This window comes from Microplitis mediator, chromosome 9, assembly GCF_029852145.1.
Source record: "Microplitis mediator isolate UGA2020A chromosome 9, iyMicMedi2.1, whole genome shotgun sequence".
NCBI classification, from domain to species: Eukaryota; Metazoa; Arthropoda; class Insecta; order Hymenoptera; family Braconidae; genus Microplitis; species Microplitis mediator.
Window position 1 is genome coordinate 18,262,914 of NC_079977.1, and position 14,611 is coordinate 18,277,524.

At 29.3% G+C, this 14,611-nt stretch overlaps 1 long non-coding RNA gene across 2 annotated transcripts; it reads left to right on the top strand.

Moving 5' to 3' along the window:
* Window positions 1–9,008: 9,008 nt before the first annotated feature.
* Window positions 9,009–14,540, top strand: LOC130674930 (uncharacterized). Of its 2 annotated transcripts, none has more exons than XR_008991172.1 (5): window positions 9,009–9,399; window positions 9,468–9,663; window positions 9,744–11,589; window positions 13,982–14,095; window positions 14,204–14,540. It is a non-coding gene; the product is annotated as an uncharacterized LOC130674930 (long non-coding RNA). The 2 variants fall into 2 exon arrangements; XR_008991173.1 differs by having other exon boundaries at window positions 9,012–9,399; window positions 9,468–9,568.
* The last annotated feature ends 71 nt before the right edge of the window (window positions 14,541–14,611 follow it).

The following is a 14,611-nucleotide window of genomic DNA, read 5'->3' on the forward strand; positions in this document are numbered from 1 at the left end:
TGGAAAAACACTCGAGCATAATATATATATGTATATATATATAATATATTATTCATAGGGTAAACATCGCAATACCGGAACGACGTAGGGTATACGACTGATTTTAATATTTCACGCTTGTGTGTGTGTGTGTGTGTGTGTGTGTGTGTGTGTAATGTAAACCTCTCATATCTTTTTGAAGAATACACTGATTCAGATGGTCTTTGCGTCATTCGAAAAATTTCTTCTGAACTTAGATTTGCACAAAATTTCAGATAATTTAGTCAAATAAACTGAGATATTTAAGAAATACGAAAAAACAAAAAAATTATCTGTGTATCGGTTGGCCCCACGAGCCAGCCCCAAAACTTTCTGCTGTTTTCGAGCTCGAAAGAGTTAAGTTTTATGTTAAAATTTGGAATTTTAGAATCGAAAATAATAATCCATGGTTATGTTCAACAAAGAAAAAAAAGTATATTCAGGCAGAAATTAATATAAGGGATCAAAGTAAGGATTTAAATGAGTTCTGACTCATACGCGGAAACAAATAAACTTTAAAAGTTAGTGTTTGAAATTATGACCCGGAACCCGGATGTCAATGTGGGGAATTTTAACATTCCAAATGATAAATTTTATAATACGTGTCGTCAATTTTTTAAGTATCAATAAATTTTCATACTTATCCTGTAATTATTAACGTTTTAATCATAGATGAAAAAATTAATTTTTAGAATGATAGTATTTACTGATCACTTTATCATTTTTTTACTTGTCGTTCTCAATTTATATAGTTCATTTTTTTCTGTGTATCAAAGCGTTAATACATGAAATATCCCAAAAAAATATTGAAATCGGTGTTTTTTCAATGTTTTAGTCGATAATATTACACGGAAAAAATGTTCCTTAAAATTTTAATAGTTTTGTAAGAAGCGACCATATTGCCCCGGACACCTAGGCTGCTAGACAGCCTGGCTGTGACGTCAAACCCGATCCCCTCACGTGACACCTCAGTTACCCCAACAGATCAAGGGACCCGAGGGTCTCAAATGCAGAGAGATTACAATTGTACTAGACGGTTAAGGGGATACGGTACCGGACCTCTTTCTCACACTCAGAAAAATAAACGGGACTGTCTTTGTTGCACTCGTAGAGTAAATGAGAATTTTAAAACAATTTTTCTCGGAGACGAATTAGAATTTTTGAAAATACGAAATTTCTAGCTCTTTGTTAAGGCTTTAAAAAACGCTAAAGACTCTCTATTTTAGGTTTCTAATGTTTGTCCGTAAATTAAATTGAATTGAAAATCGGTTACCGTTACCCCTTAAACTTGTAAAATAAATACTTCTTTGGTTTAAAACCTTGCGTTAGTTATTTCTTACAGTTATTAGTTTATTTTTTACTTAAAATTAGTATATTCGATACTAATATCAAACCAGGATCATTTTATGAATTACAAAATGGCTATTATTTATATTAAAATTTGATACACATAGAAGAGCAAAATTTGTAATTTCGTATATTAAAATTAATATGAAAAAGAATCGATAAATTGGTATCTACAGTTATTACTATTCAAATAAACATAGAAAAATTAAAAAATGATAAACCGAAAAATTAATAAACGTACATATTAGAGTGTTTAAAAAAAATCGACTTTTGCTATTTCTTCAAATGGCCAGCAAACTCTTTCAGAGAATGCCAAAATAAGGACCTCGTCAAAGTTAGAGTTCTTAATTTGAAGATTTACAGGTCGCGGATCGTAATTTTCTATTTCCCATTTAAATAACATGAGAAAAAAAATTTTTTATTTTTTTATTTTTCTAGCTCGGCATTCGCACCTCATATAAATCAGTCCGTAGCATATTCTTGTAGAGAATTTAACGCTCTACAAAAAATATCTCTTATCATTTTTTGATAAATCCATCCATTCGAAAGTTATTGGAGCTGGAATTCAAATTTATAATAAATTTCTAGATCTTTTTACTTTTCCAGCAAAACTATCAGACTTATCAAAAAATATTATGAGATCTTTTTTATAAACAATTTTATTCCCTACAAATTATACTTTATAAAGTTTTTTGAAATTCCGCATTGTTTTCTAGTTATTTTCATTTTAATGTTAAGTTCGCAGAATAGATTAGAAGACTATTATTTTTACGAGCTTGGCATTAAAATGAAAATAACTTGAAAACGATGCGGAATCTCAAAATACTTCATTTGAAATAATTTGTAGGGAATAAAATTGTCTATAAAAAAGATCTCATAATATTTTTTGATAATTCTGATAGTTTTGCTAGAAAAGTAAAAAGATCTGGAAATTTATTATAAATGTGACTTCCAGCTCCAATAACTTTCGAATGGATGGATTTATCAAAAAATGATAAGAGATAATTTTTGTAGAGCGTTAAATTCTCTACAAGAATATGCTATGGACTGATTTATATAAGGTGCGAATGCCGAGCTAGAAAAATAAAAAAATAAAAAATTTTTTTTCTCATGTTATTTAAATGGGAAATAGAAAATTACGATCCGCGACCTGTAAATCTTCAAATTAAGAACTCTTACTTTGACGAGGTCCTTATTTTGACATTCTCTGAAAGAATTTGCTGGCCATTTGAAGAAATAACAAAAGTCGATTTTTTAGAAACACCCTAGTACATATAAATATATAAAGATCTAGTATACTAATTTTTCATTTTATTATTTACCACTTATTCGATTTATGTATATTGTAAATTAATTTATAATGATAAATAAATTATATTTTAAGCTAATAATTGATCAGTGATATCGAATTTATAAAATGAAAGTTGGTAACTTTTGCAATTTTCGGCTGGAAAAATCAGTATCTGAGATAGCAATTCTTAATTTGACCAATCATTACTTTTTAATAGATTATGCCATAAATTAATTGACTTTCACCTATAAGTCACGTATTATACCTAAAAGTAATAATGTTTACTTACTTTTTGAAATAATTGATAGTAGTTTTTAGGAATGTACAAAAATTAGTAAACTACTTTGCATTAAGTACATAAAAGTACTAATTATTGATAACAGCCCAGCAAACGGGATCGGATTGAGTCGGATTCAACATCCTATCCGCTTTAACACGATTCAATGCAGTTTTTGAAATCTCCGTTTTTCAATCCGTTTTAATACGATCAGACCCGACACGTTAGTATTGGATAACGACAGAAAATTTTGTTACCAACTTCTAAAACTTCTAAAAATTTATTCATAATGAGTTGATTTCTTTTTTTATTCACTTTCAGAATTTTGTTTTCTTATAAATTTTTTGAGAAGTTTTTAGAGAAATTTTAAAATTAAATTATTTTTAGCTTCTACAATAGTTTATATGTTCTTTTTGATAAACTTATTTAATTTTAACTTGTGTCTGACGTTATTAGAAAAATAAAATTATGTTTATCAATTTACCACGGCCCAACCTTAAAGACATAAATTTCTTAATATAAATAAAATATCAAAAAGGAAAATTTCACTTGCATGTGTTTGGCTTATACCGACTTGGTCGGTAAGTTGAACTCTGCCTCGAATTTATTCTATCCGATTCAATGCGTTTTAACACGAAACACTGTTTTCAAAAATCGCATTGAATCGGGTTGGTTCGTATTGGACTTCAATCCGACTTCGTTTGCTGGGAGATTCCACTTTTTACTATTATTTATTAATTGTTAATATTCTGTTTCTTCCATGTATTTAAACTAAAGAATGAGTTACATTACATTACCTGGTGATAAAAAAGGACCATAAAGACAATGAATTGGTATGATTTTGAATACATTTTAATACATTATATTATGATTTACTTGGGAAAAATCACATAAAATGTTATTTTTTTTACTTTTCGACTCCGATATCTTTTGAAATACTGAACTGATTTTGATGTTCGAGGTGGCGATCGGTGCGTTCTATTGAATTCTAGAGCTGACTGCATTTTGGAAACGTTTGCTTGAGTCGTTTAAAAGATATTTCTGAAAAACTGATTTTTGACATTTCTTTCTCCGATGATATCTCGCGAACGAATAACCCGATTTTGATGTTCGAGGTAGCGATCGGCGCGTCTTATCTAGTTCTAGAGCTGATTAGATTCTGAAATTGATCGTTTAAATCGTTTCCGAGAAATTTTGGAATTTTTAATTTTTTTTTACTCAAAATTTAAATTGCAGGTTAAATATTAGAGATAAGGTTTAAATTCATATGAATAAATTTGTAGATAATTTCATTGCCTAAAAATAGGTATGAGATCATTTTTATGTTAAGTAATTATTTTACGAGTTATTTGATATCAACTCTAATCGGAACGTGATATCAGAGATGTGTAACGCGGATAAATTTAACTACGATTTCTTAATATGAGATAAATATGTTTCTGAGAAAAATAGCATAATCTCAGATAGGAATTTTAATTATCTATAACTATGGTAATTATAAAAATTAATTAATATTAAAATATCTTCTAATTACATCCAATTTAGTAATTAGATTTTTTCTTTTTTGACTAAATTTTATTATGCGGGCTGTAACTTCTAGACTAGCGATCCTAGGAGATTTTGATGTAAACCAAAATTTGTAGGAAATTAAATTTTGTTTCCAGAAACACCTAAAGATTTCTAATTATCTTGGATAATTACGAGAAAATGTCTAATTAAATGAATAAAATTAAATCTTTGGAAAAATGAATTTTATTAAAAAGTTTTTTTCTTTAAATATATCAATACATCGGTAAGGAATTAAAATAATGAGATGTCATTAGAGGTCTTTGATTAGGAAATTTAATTACCCTTAGAGGAAACGGTGATTGGTCCAAGCTTGGTAAACGACTGGCGCAACTCTACATAACTTTGGGACAAGAGTTAAATTGAAGCTTGGCCCAAGCCAGTCTAAGTCTCGAAATGATAACCTCCTCCCAAGCTTGGCTGCCAGACTTGTGCCACGACTGTTGCTAAATAAGCACCTATGCTTATTAAAAATAAATTGAAAAAAAAAAAAAAAAATATTAGTAGACATGTGCGGGATGGTAACATATGGAAATAAATTTGTACACAGAGAAATCAGGTGGATCGATGAAACTAATTTTTTTTTTGCATTTGCTGGGTCTCGAACCTGGTCCTTCATGACTGCTAGGCAAGCGTCTTATCCACTAGGCTGTTACGCTGTTCACAGAAGCCAGGAGTTTTTAGGTACCATTTGTTATTTAGACTGGTAAACTAAGGCTTGTCACTTGTATGATGGCTGAACCTTGTCCCAAGACTGGCAAGCCAAGGCTTGTCACTTGAGCATTGGCTGAACCTTGTCCCAAGACTGGCAAACCAAGGCTTGTCACTTGAGTATTGGCTGAACATTGGCCCAAGACTAGCAAACCAAGGCTTGTCACTTGAGCATTGGCTGAACCTTGTCCCAAGACGGGCAAACCAAGGCTTGTCACTTGAGCATTGGCTGAATCTTGTCCCAAGACTGGCAAACCAAGGCTTGTCACTTGAGTATTGGCTGAATCTTGGCCCAAGACTGGCAAACCAAGACTCGTCACTTGAACGTTGGTCGGATCTCGGACCAACCTTGGGAGGCCGAGCCTCGGTAGCCCAGTATTGTGCCAAGACTGGCCCCGTTGTCAATATTTTTTTTCCTACAAGGGTATCTACATCTTTTGTGTCTTTGAAAATAGGCGTAAAGTCAGTTCTTTTATAGATATAGCTATTGGAATATAGAAAAATACGCTACATTTATTAAAAAGGAAGTAAACACGGAAAAAAGAGCAGTTGAAAAATTGAACTCATATCTGAGTATTTATTACAGTTTCGTATAGTAGTAAAGCGCTGCGACTTTGAAACTGTAAAAATTACACTTTTATTCAGGCATAACAAATATTACAGTTTCACACTCGATATTGTCCAGTTCTCTATAGTAAACCGATTTTATAATTTTAAATTGTATTCTAAAAATTACAATCTCACACTGTAATTTTTTCTATAAATTCTTCAAATTTTATTTCCTGAGACAAAAAAATTATATTATTACAGTTTCATATAGTAAAAAATATTTTTTTTGCTTGAATTTATACTTCGAAATTGCTAAAATATGATATATAAGCTACAATCTTTACAGTTTCATTCGACAAAAGAGATTCTTTTTTTTCGAAATTCGATATTTAAAATAATGATAACTATAGTTTAAGATTAAAAAATTTACAGTTTTATAAAGCAATATTTATTTTTTTCTCTTAAATTTATATAATTAAAATTTTTATATCTATAGCACAATAATTTTTGTTTTTTAGTTATTATTGGATTTAATTGTGTTAATAAATATTCATAACCTTCAATAGAAGTTGTGACAGAATCAGCTAATCCCATGTCCAGTTCATAAATATTATCCGAATATGACGAAAAATATTAATATTGACTAAAAAAAAAACAAATTTTCCTTACTATAACTTTTTAGTTTCCTCTTACATTGATTGAGCTTCTTCATCTATATATTAATCAGTAATATCAACTATTGTAGATGAATAGTACCACAAAACCACCAATTAAAAATCAATTTTAACGATATAAACTTTTATTTAATAATTCAAATAATCACATAAAATTTATGACTTGACGCATTCGCATCTAATAAAGAACTGTCTATAAAACAGAAGCACAAAGCACAAGTTCAAATTTCTTTGTAGCCGTTTGTTACTCGAGCTATGGGCAAGATGCCTCCCTGAAGCTATTCGACTTATGGTCACTGCCTTAGCGTGAGTGAGATACTAAAAAGCGAAATATTAAATATTCAAAAATAAAATTTTCAAACTGTAAAACTTACTGACTAAAATTTACAAGTTGCTATCCGAAACTGTAATTTTTATTTACAATATGTGAATACTCTCTTACAAATTAATATAGTTAAAATTACATTTTCGATCGTTAATATTACTATTCCGTATAGTAGAGTTCTTCTTAAGATATAGAATTTAAGAATTACAGTGTGAGCTGTGATTTTTCTCAGATCATTTATCATTCTCGACAATTGATAACTCACAGTGTAATTTTTATATTATGAATAAATAAGAGGAATTATTTCAGAAAGCAAAAAATACATCACCAATAAATCTTAATTTTTACAGTTCCACCTATCAATTATTAATTTTTAAATAAAGCAAGAATTCAAAATAAAAAGTAAATAATACTTTAAAGATTTATTTAACTAAAATAACATTTTAAACTGTAAAATTTACTGCTTCAAATTGTATTAATTTTATTACTATGACTAATTTCGAAAATTATAGTTTAAGTTTTAATATTTAAAGATTTTTGCCTCGAAAGCCTATTTTTACTGTAGAAACTGTAATTTTTCTACTGCTCTTTTTTCCGTGAACAATCGCTCAAAAAGCTGTTAAATTGAAAATATTGATCCTACATTATTTTTTGTGGGGGAAAAAGTTGTAGGAAATGAAATTTCTATTAAATAAACTGGTAATCATATGTTGACTTATCTGTAATATTTATTCATGTAATAATATAATAAATAAATAAATTTTTATTCTATAGAATGATTTGACAAAAAAAATAATTTGATTGATGTCATAAATATATGTACACACATATATTTAAATATGGTGACGTAAAAAGTGTTTTCTATGCGGCCTTGATAAGCCAACTGTTTACATAAAATGACGGCATTAAATATTTTTCTGTTTAATCTTTCGTCTATCGATGCGTCAGAAAGTAATTGGAGAAGTGCTTATTTATTTATTATTATTATTTTTTTTATATATTCTACTTCGGGCTGTTGAAATGATTTATGATTTTGAGGTCATCAAAATGATATGAAAAAAATAAAATGTAAATGTAATAAAATAGAATGTAGGACATTTAGCGCCTATGACCGGCAGCTGAAAATATTAGATATGATACAGCAGGTAAAAAAAATACCTAATCGTTCCAATTGTGACGTCATCAATGGATTAAAAAAGATTTTTTGGTTACATGTGCGATAGCAAACGACCAAAAAATATCGAAGTAACTCAACGAGCCATCTTGTGACAAAATTTATCATCATTGTAATTCGTACACTTACCGAGTTATCTCTCAATTTCAACAAATACTCAAAACAATTTTACCAAATAAATAAACGCGAATTTATAACCTGTCATTTATAGGCACTAAATGTAGTACGTTTCAAATACACGGAGAAAAATGACGCTCAAAATGAAATAGTAATTACAACCATAACCAAAAATTTGCTATCTCAAATAAAAAATTACAATCCATAAAAAAAAATTACGATGACTAGTAGAAAATTAGTTTTTTATTTCAATTATTACTATCTAGATTGTAATTTTTATTTATCATAATAATTACAATCCTAAGTAGAGATAATTACTTAAAAAATTCGAAAATCGCTCACAACTTTAATAATTTTTATTTTAAAATTGTAATTGTTATTTTATTTGAAACTAAAACAGTGTTATCATACGTAATGAAAACTACAATTGTATCAGCTGAAATTTCCTTTTTAATTTTATCATAATTATCATTAGATATTAAAAAAAGTTATCTAAAATGAAAAATTACAATATCCATTTAAAATTACTATCAATTGTAAAAAATTCAAGTTAACTGTAAAAATTACATTGAAATTTCGTTAAATTTTTGCTTGGAAAAAATCAATATTTACTTATTCATATAAAAATAGTTCAATCATACAAAAAGTAGAAATCGTGATTAGAATTATTAAAAGTTAGTACATTAGTCATAACTTTTGTTTCGTAGTTGATAAATGTTACATCTCTAATGTTATTCTACATTTTAGAATGTCGGTAAGATAAATTGCTACTCCGGGAGATAAAATTACTATTTGAGATAGTAATTTTTAGTTCAGGGTATATGATGGCATTGTTGTTGTATTCTACCCATATACTTGTTATAAATTCAGAATTTCTAATCGTCATTGTGGCTGAGCTGTTAATGTACTTGGTCAGGGTGTGAAGAAACAGTGAGGACCGGGTTCGATCCCAACGTCGGGCAAATGATTTTATTTTCAAGCTTTGATTATAAATTATTCCGCGTTTGTATACGTATGTGTGTAAGTTTTGTGTGCATGTGCATCTCGTAAAAGTGATTCCCCATTCAACCTATGTATGTGTGTGTGTGTCCTGTTCGTCAGTAGGTAGTAGTAGATTATTATTTTAGGAGTGGGGACGAAATTACTATCAGGATTGTAAAAATTACAATCTGGATTGTCATAATTATTAAGATTCTTTTAGTTCTTATAATAGAATTAATTCAAAACGTTTTATGGAAAAATATAATTCTGATTCCGAGTGAGAAAATATCGAAATTTGTGTTTATTTAAATGTTGAGATATACTAGCTATAAAATTTCAGTGCTACTGAAGTATTGTCATTGATTCGAGGTTAATATTAAATCATAATAATATTTATGTTTTTATTATTATAATACACATTAAATTTAATATTGCAGAGTTTATCGCAAACAAATATTCTAATAAAAAAAAAAACAATGAAGATTATCAGTGTTATAAATACGTATCTATCTAGAGCTGGAGATCACGAGAGTGGAAGGTTAACAAGGAAAAAAGATTAAATAAAATAATCTATATTTTATTAAGTTCTTTGATATGTTTTAAATCTTCTTTAAGATCACTAAAATTTAAAATGTTTTTATTTATTAAAATTTTATAATTCTAAATAAATTATATGGTGTTCATTTTTACGAATTTATGATATTAATTTCCAGTATTAACTCTATAATGCTCGGCCTTCAAACCCCACCATAATTTTGATTTAAAAGCTGGAAGAGTAGGGAGCGCTTAGGCGATGGACGCCAGTGTCGTAATAGTAGGAGAGCCCAGGCGGGGATTTCGGGATTTACTCGAGCGCAGCAGATTAATATACAGGAGGGTACCTTGTACCCGGTTAAGTACTATAATATGTACACTCGTTGTCATTAATGCCTGCCCCCCCCCCCCCCAGACTATAGAATCTTAGCCATGCAGGGGACCAGGCATTAATGACAACGAGTGTATAACCTGCGAAAAAAAAATATTTAACATGAGACTAGTTGGACGTCAATTGGGATGTCCGTGTGTGAGCAAGATATCTCTCGAAAAACTCAATTAATCAGTCCAATTTTTTTTCAATAGCTTCAGATTTTATTAGAATAGAAGCCTTTTAAATATTTCTACTGTAGTCCTTCTCGTTCATTTATTATCAATTAAAAACTGAAAACTGATTATGTTTACTAATGCTTAATCCGCCATTTTTCCCCCACAAATATAAGTAGGCATGATTATCATGAAACTTTGCTGATATTATAAGGCTCCACTTTACCATCCGATAATTTTTTTTTTTTTTCATTATATCGTGTGACAAATCGACTTGCCAACTGTTATCTAATTAGCTAAATTAAAAAAAAAAAAAAGGAATGTCGAGATGTTTATTAAAAAATTTTGCAATAAAGAAAAATTATTAATAATTAATTTTATTGTAATATGAGCGTTCGAGGCGTGCACTTTTGGATTTTCCAAATTTTTTTTTATTTGCCAAGGCTTGGGGACATTGTTATCATCCTAGGCTTGGACCAATCCTTGGCCCAATGTTTAGCCAGACCTTATCTGAGGCTGGTGACACTTGGCTCAGGGTCGGTCCAAGCCTTGCCCAGTTGTTCTTTCCTACCTGGGTACCGTGAAAATATTGTTCAAGATGAAAAAAAAATTTTGGTAAAATTTGAGCTCTTAATATTAATATTAAGAGGTTCCGCTTCGTAATTTTTGATTGTCCATTTAAATAACATGGGAAAAAAATTGTTAAGTTTGGAATTTTATGCCTCGGCAATCGCTCATTGTACAGATAGGGTCAAGAAATATTTTGTAGGGAATTAAACGTTATACAAATAAATTTATCATTTTTTGATAAATCCATTTGTTCAAAAGTTATTGGAGCTTCAAGTCAAAATTATAATAAATTTCAAGATCTTTTTACTTTTCTGGTGAAACTATCAGACTTATCACAAAATTTCATAGGAACTTCTTTAGAGACAATTTTATTCCCTACAAATTTTTCTAGTAAAGTTTTTTCAAATTCCGCATTGTTTTCTAGTTATTTTCATCCTAATGTTAAGTTCTTGAAATTGATCAGAAGACTATTTTTTGTGGAGCTTGACATCGAAATGAAAATAACTAGATAACAATGCGTTAATGGTCAAGATCATGACATATTTCAAAAAATAAATAATGACATATATGAAGACCAATATATGAGGAATTTTCCACACGACTGTACGACGTTTTATTTGCATACTATTGTTTTGTCAAAAGTTCAATAGGTTTTGATTGATAACGCGTTGGTTTTGTTTATTCAAATTTGTTATTGCTAACTTATTTTACAATGTTAGACCTGACATTGACTCATGCACAAAATTGTTAGCGTCAGCGATTTGCAGTATGTTACAGTATATTTATTTTTTATGGATATATGCATAATCCTTGAGAACTGGATACAAAAGCTCACATTTCGATCGATATTGTTGCAGACGTCTTCTTCATCTCCAGCATCGCTCGAGTATTCAAAGTTCATATTTTTTTGTAAGTTTATATTTTTAATTCAGTTTTCATATTTTTAATTGATTCCATTCAACGTTTTATCTATAAATTATCTTGTAAATTGAATTCTTATACTCAAATTTACATAAGAATTATATTAAATCTGCACTTTTATTTTGTTTTGTAAAAATAGCTTTCCTTCCAAAAAATGGCCCGTACAAAAAAATATATATATGGCATACTTGCATCGATCTATTGGCTGAATGGGAAATATATGTCACTTATATATTTCTTCGTACACGGAGAGAAATTCATGGTAACAGTTCCTGGTACGTTTATGGAATATCATCCCATACTTTTATGGTAATGATTACTTGGAATTATGGGATATAGGCCCATACTTTCTGGGAAAAGTTCCCATAAGTATGGAACCAATTCCCATCATTTTAGTAACAGTTCCGATATTACATTTGAAATAATTATGGGAATGGTTACCATATAAATGGTAGTGGTTGCCATATATATGGTAATGGTTACAATAATGTTATGATTATGGTTACCATAATATCATGGTAACGATTAATACAATATTATAGTAATGATAACTATAAAATATATGTGTGCCGTTCCTATAATCAACATTTCTAAAGAACCGGTTACCATGCATTATGGGAACCATTTCCATAATATATTGTAATTGTTACCATTAATTTCCCTCCGTGTACGGAGAGTTTTCTTGTAATGGAAATCAAAAACTTTTATGTATATTTTTTTTAACTTCGTGAAAAAAGTAAATCAATATCAGGGTGTATCAAAAAAATCGACTAAGTTTTTTTTTCTTCATTATATCGAAACCCCTGTTGGAAATGAACGAAAAATACTGTGAAAGTTTGAGCTCTTCTCGGATCGCAATTTTCTATTTCCCGTTTAAATAACATGGGAAAATTTATTTTTTAAGCTTTGGAATTTTGTAGCTCACGGTGAGACGAATACTTTTTAATGTTCAAGACATGCACGGAGACAAAAATATTGCGCTCATCACTCAACGGTATCGTGATATTCACTCTCCTCGGTTGGGTATCCGTTGTATACGGAAAGTGCTGGTCTATTGGATCGTGATTATCACGATCCAGGCGGATCCCGAAATCATAAGATCGTTTCGCTATAGTAACGATCCGTTTTGTTATTATAACTAATTTGAGGTTAAAATAGATAAATTTACAACTTTAACTTCATTACAATTTTATTTTTATCTGTCATTAATAATCACATATTAATAATTCTAATAGGTGCAATAAAAAATTATTATTTAATATCAAGAAATGTTGAGTAATAGAATATACGTAATTAATTGATGTAAATTTTACAGTCTTTTCTTTGTTTCAAAGATAAATTAAAAAATTAATCGATAAAAAACAGCAATTCTTGCATTAGATATATAATTAGTGTTTTTTCATTGTCGTTGTGCACTTTAAATAATTAATAATTTTATAAATAAACACTGTATAATTTGCAAGATATGCATTATAAAGTTTAATAATTTGGTTATGAGTGGTGGCGCTTGAGAAGTAGATCGCGATAATCACGATCCGTTTTGGTACGATATGGATACGTTAACTGACGATCACTATACATTTAAGTATATGCACAATCCGTAGGATCATTATTCTAAGTATCTAGTGTTTCATTCATATCGATATATATATTGTGGTAGTAGCAATACAATTTAGAACTAATCACGATACACTTGTCGCTCTCCGTTAGTGAGCGATAAACACAATATTTTTTTTTCCGTGTGTTCTCATGGGAAATTTGACGCTCTTCAAAAAAGGTCTCTAATAATTTTTCGATATTTTTATTTTTTCAAAAGTTATTCAAAGTTAAAGTTAAATTGATGATAAATTTTTTCATTTTTGGAATTTTTTTCCATAGATTTTAATGTTTTCAACATTTTTACATTGATTGGAGCAAAAAAATTTTTTATACGCCCTTTTGGTTCTGCAGAACTACGAATTTTTAAACTACGAATATGTTCTTTTGTGAGCCGGCCGAAAAAAAAAATGATACGCCCTTTCACCGTTAGATCACCAAAATTTTGAATTCTTAAAAGTAAAAGGACGTATAATTAAAGACATACGCCCTTTTACCTTTCAATTTTTTTTTTCAATTTTAAGCGTAGAATGTGTCTACTACTCGATTGGCAATAAAAAAAAAATATGCACCCTTTTACCTTTGCAAAGGTAAAAGGGCGCATAAATTGTTATAAGCCCTTTTATCTTTAAGCACGCGACTTAATTTAAGCAAATATATCGTTAATCCGCCAAAAAACGCCAGAGAATGAAACAGGTCTCTTGGCAATTTGCTTATTTTTGGATTTGTGTTAATTTGAATATGGATGAGCCCCACTTATTATCATTTACCGTTTTTTGTGCAGAAATCGTCAAAAACGACAACAATTTCCAAAATGTTCAAAGTGTTGATATTCTCACTTTTGATGCTCGCATTGGTAGCAACTATTAATGCTGTTATAAATTGTGAAGGACGATGGGTACGTGATTATAATTATATTTATCTAGTGTCCCTAAGAGATGTCTATTAAAGTAAAGTAAGCTAAAAATTTTCCATAATTGATTATACCAAAATTTATATTTTTTAGTGTCACCCGAGTCAGGGTTACGACTGCTGCATCGGTTTTGCCTGTTCAGCCTATTTCTGGCAAGGTTTCTGCATGGGTAGAATCGGATAATACCAGTATATTTTTTGATGCCAAAAAAAATTATGTAGGATCAATAACTTAATAAATATACCCGTTAAAAGTTTTTCAAAATAATGGATATTTTTTTAACAATTTTACTAAGCGTTTGAATCTCTGTAACTTTTGAAGAATTGATTTTATGGAATTTTTCAAACAGATCCTCATGTATGTAACTATATTTAAACATGTTTTGGTTTTGCTACAAGATTTAATACAGTAATGAAAACAACAATAACAATGATGAAATGATATTTATTACCCGCATGAAAGAAACTTATACTCTGAAATTATATCAGATAATATAATATT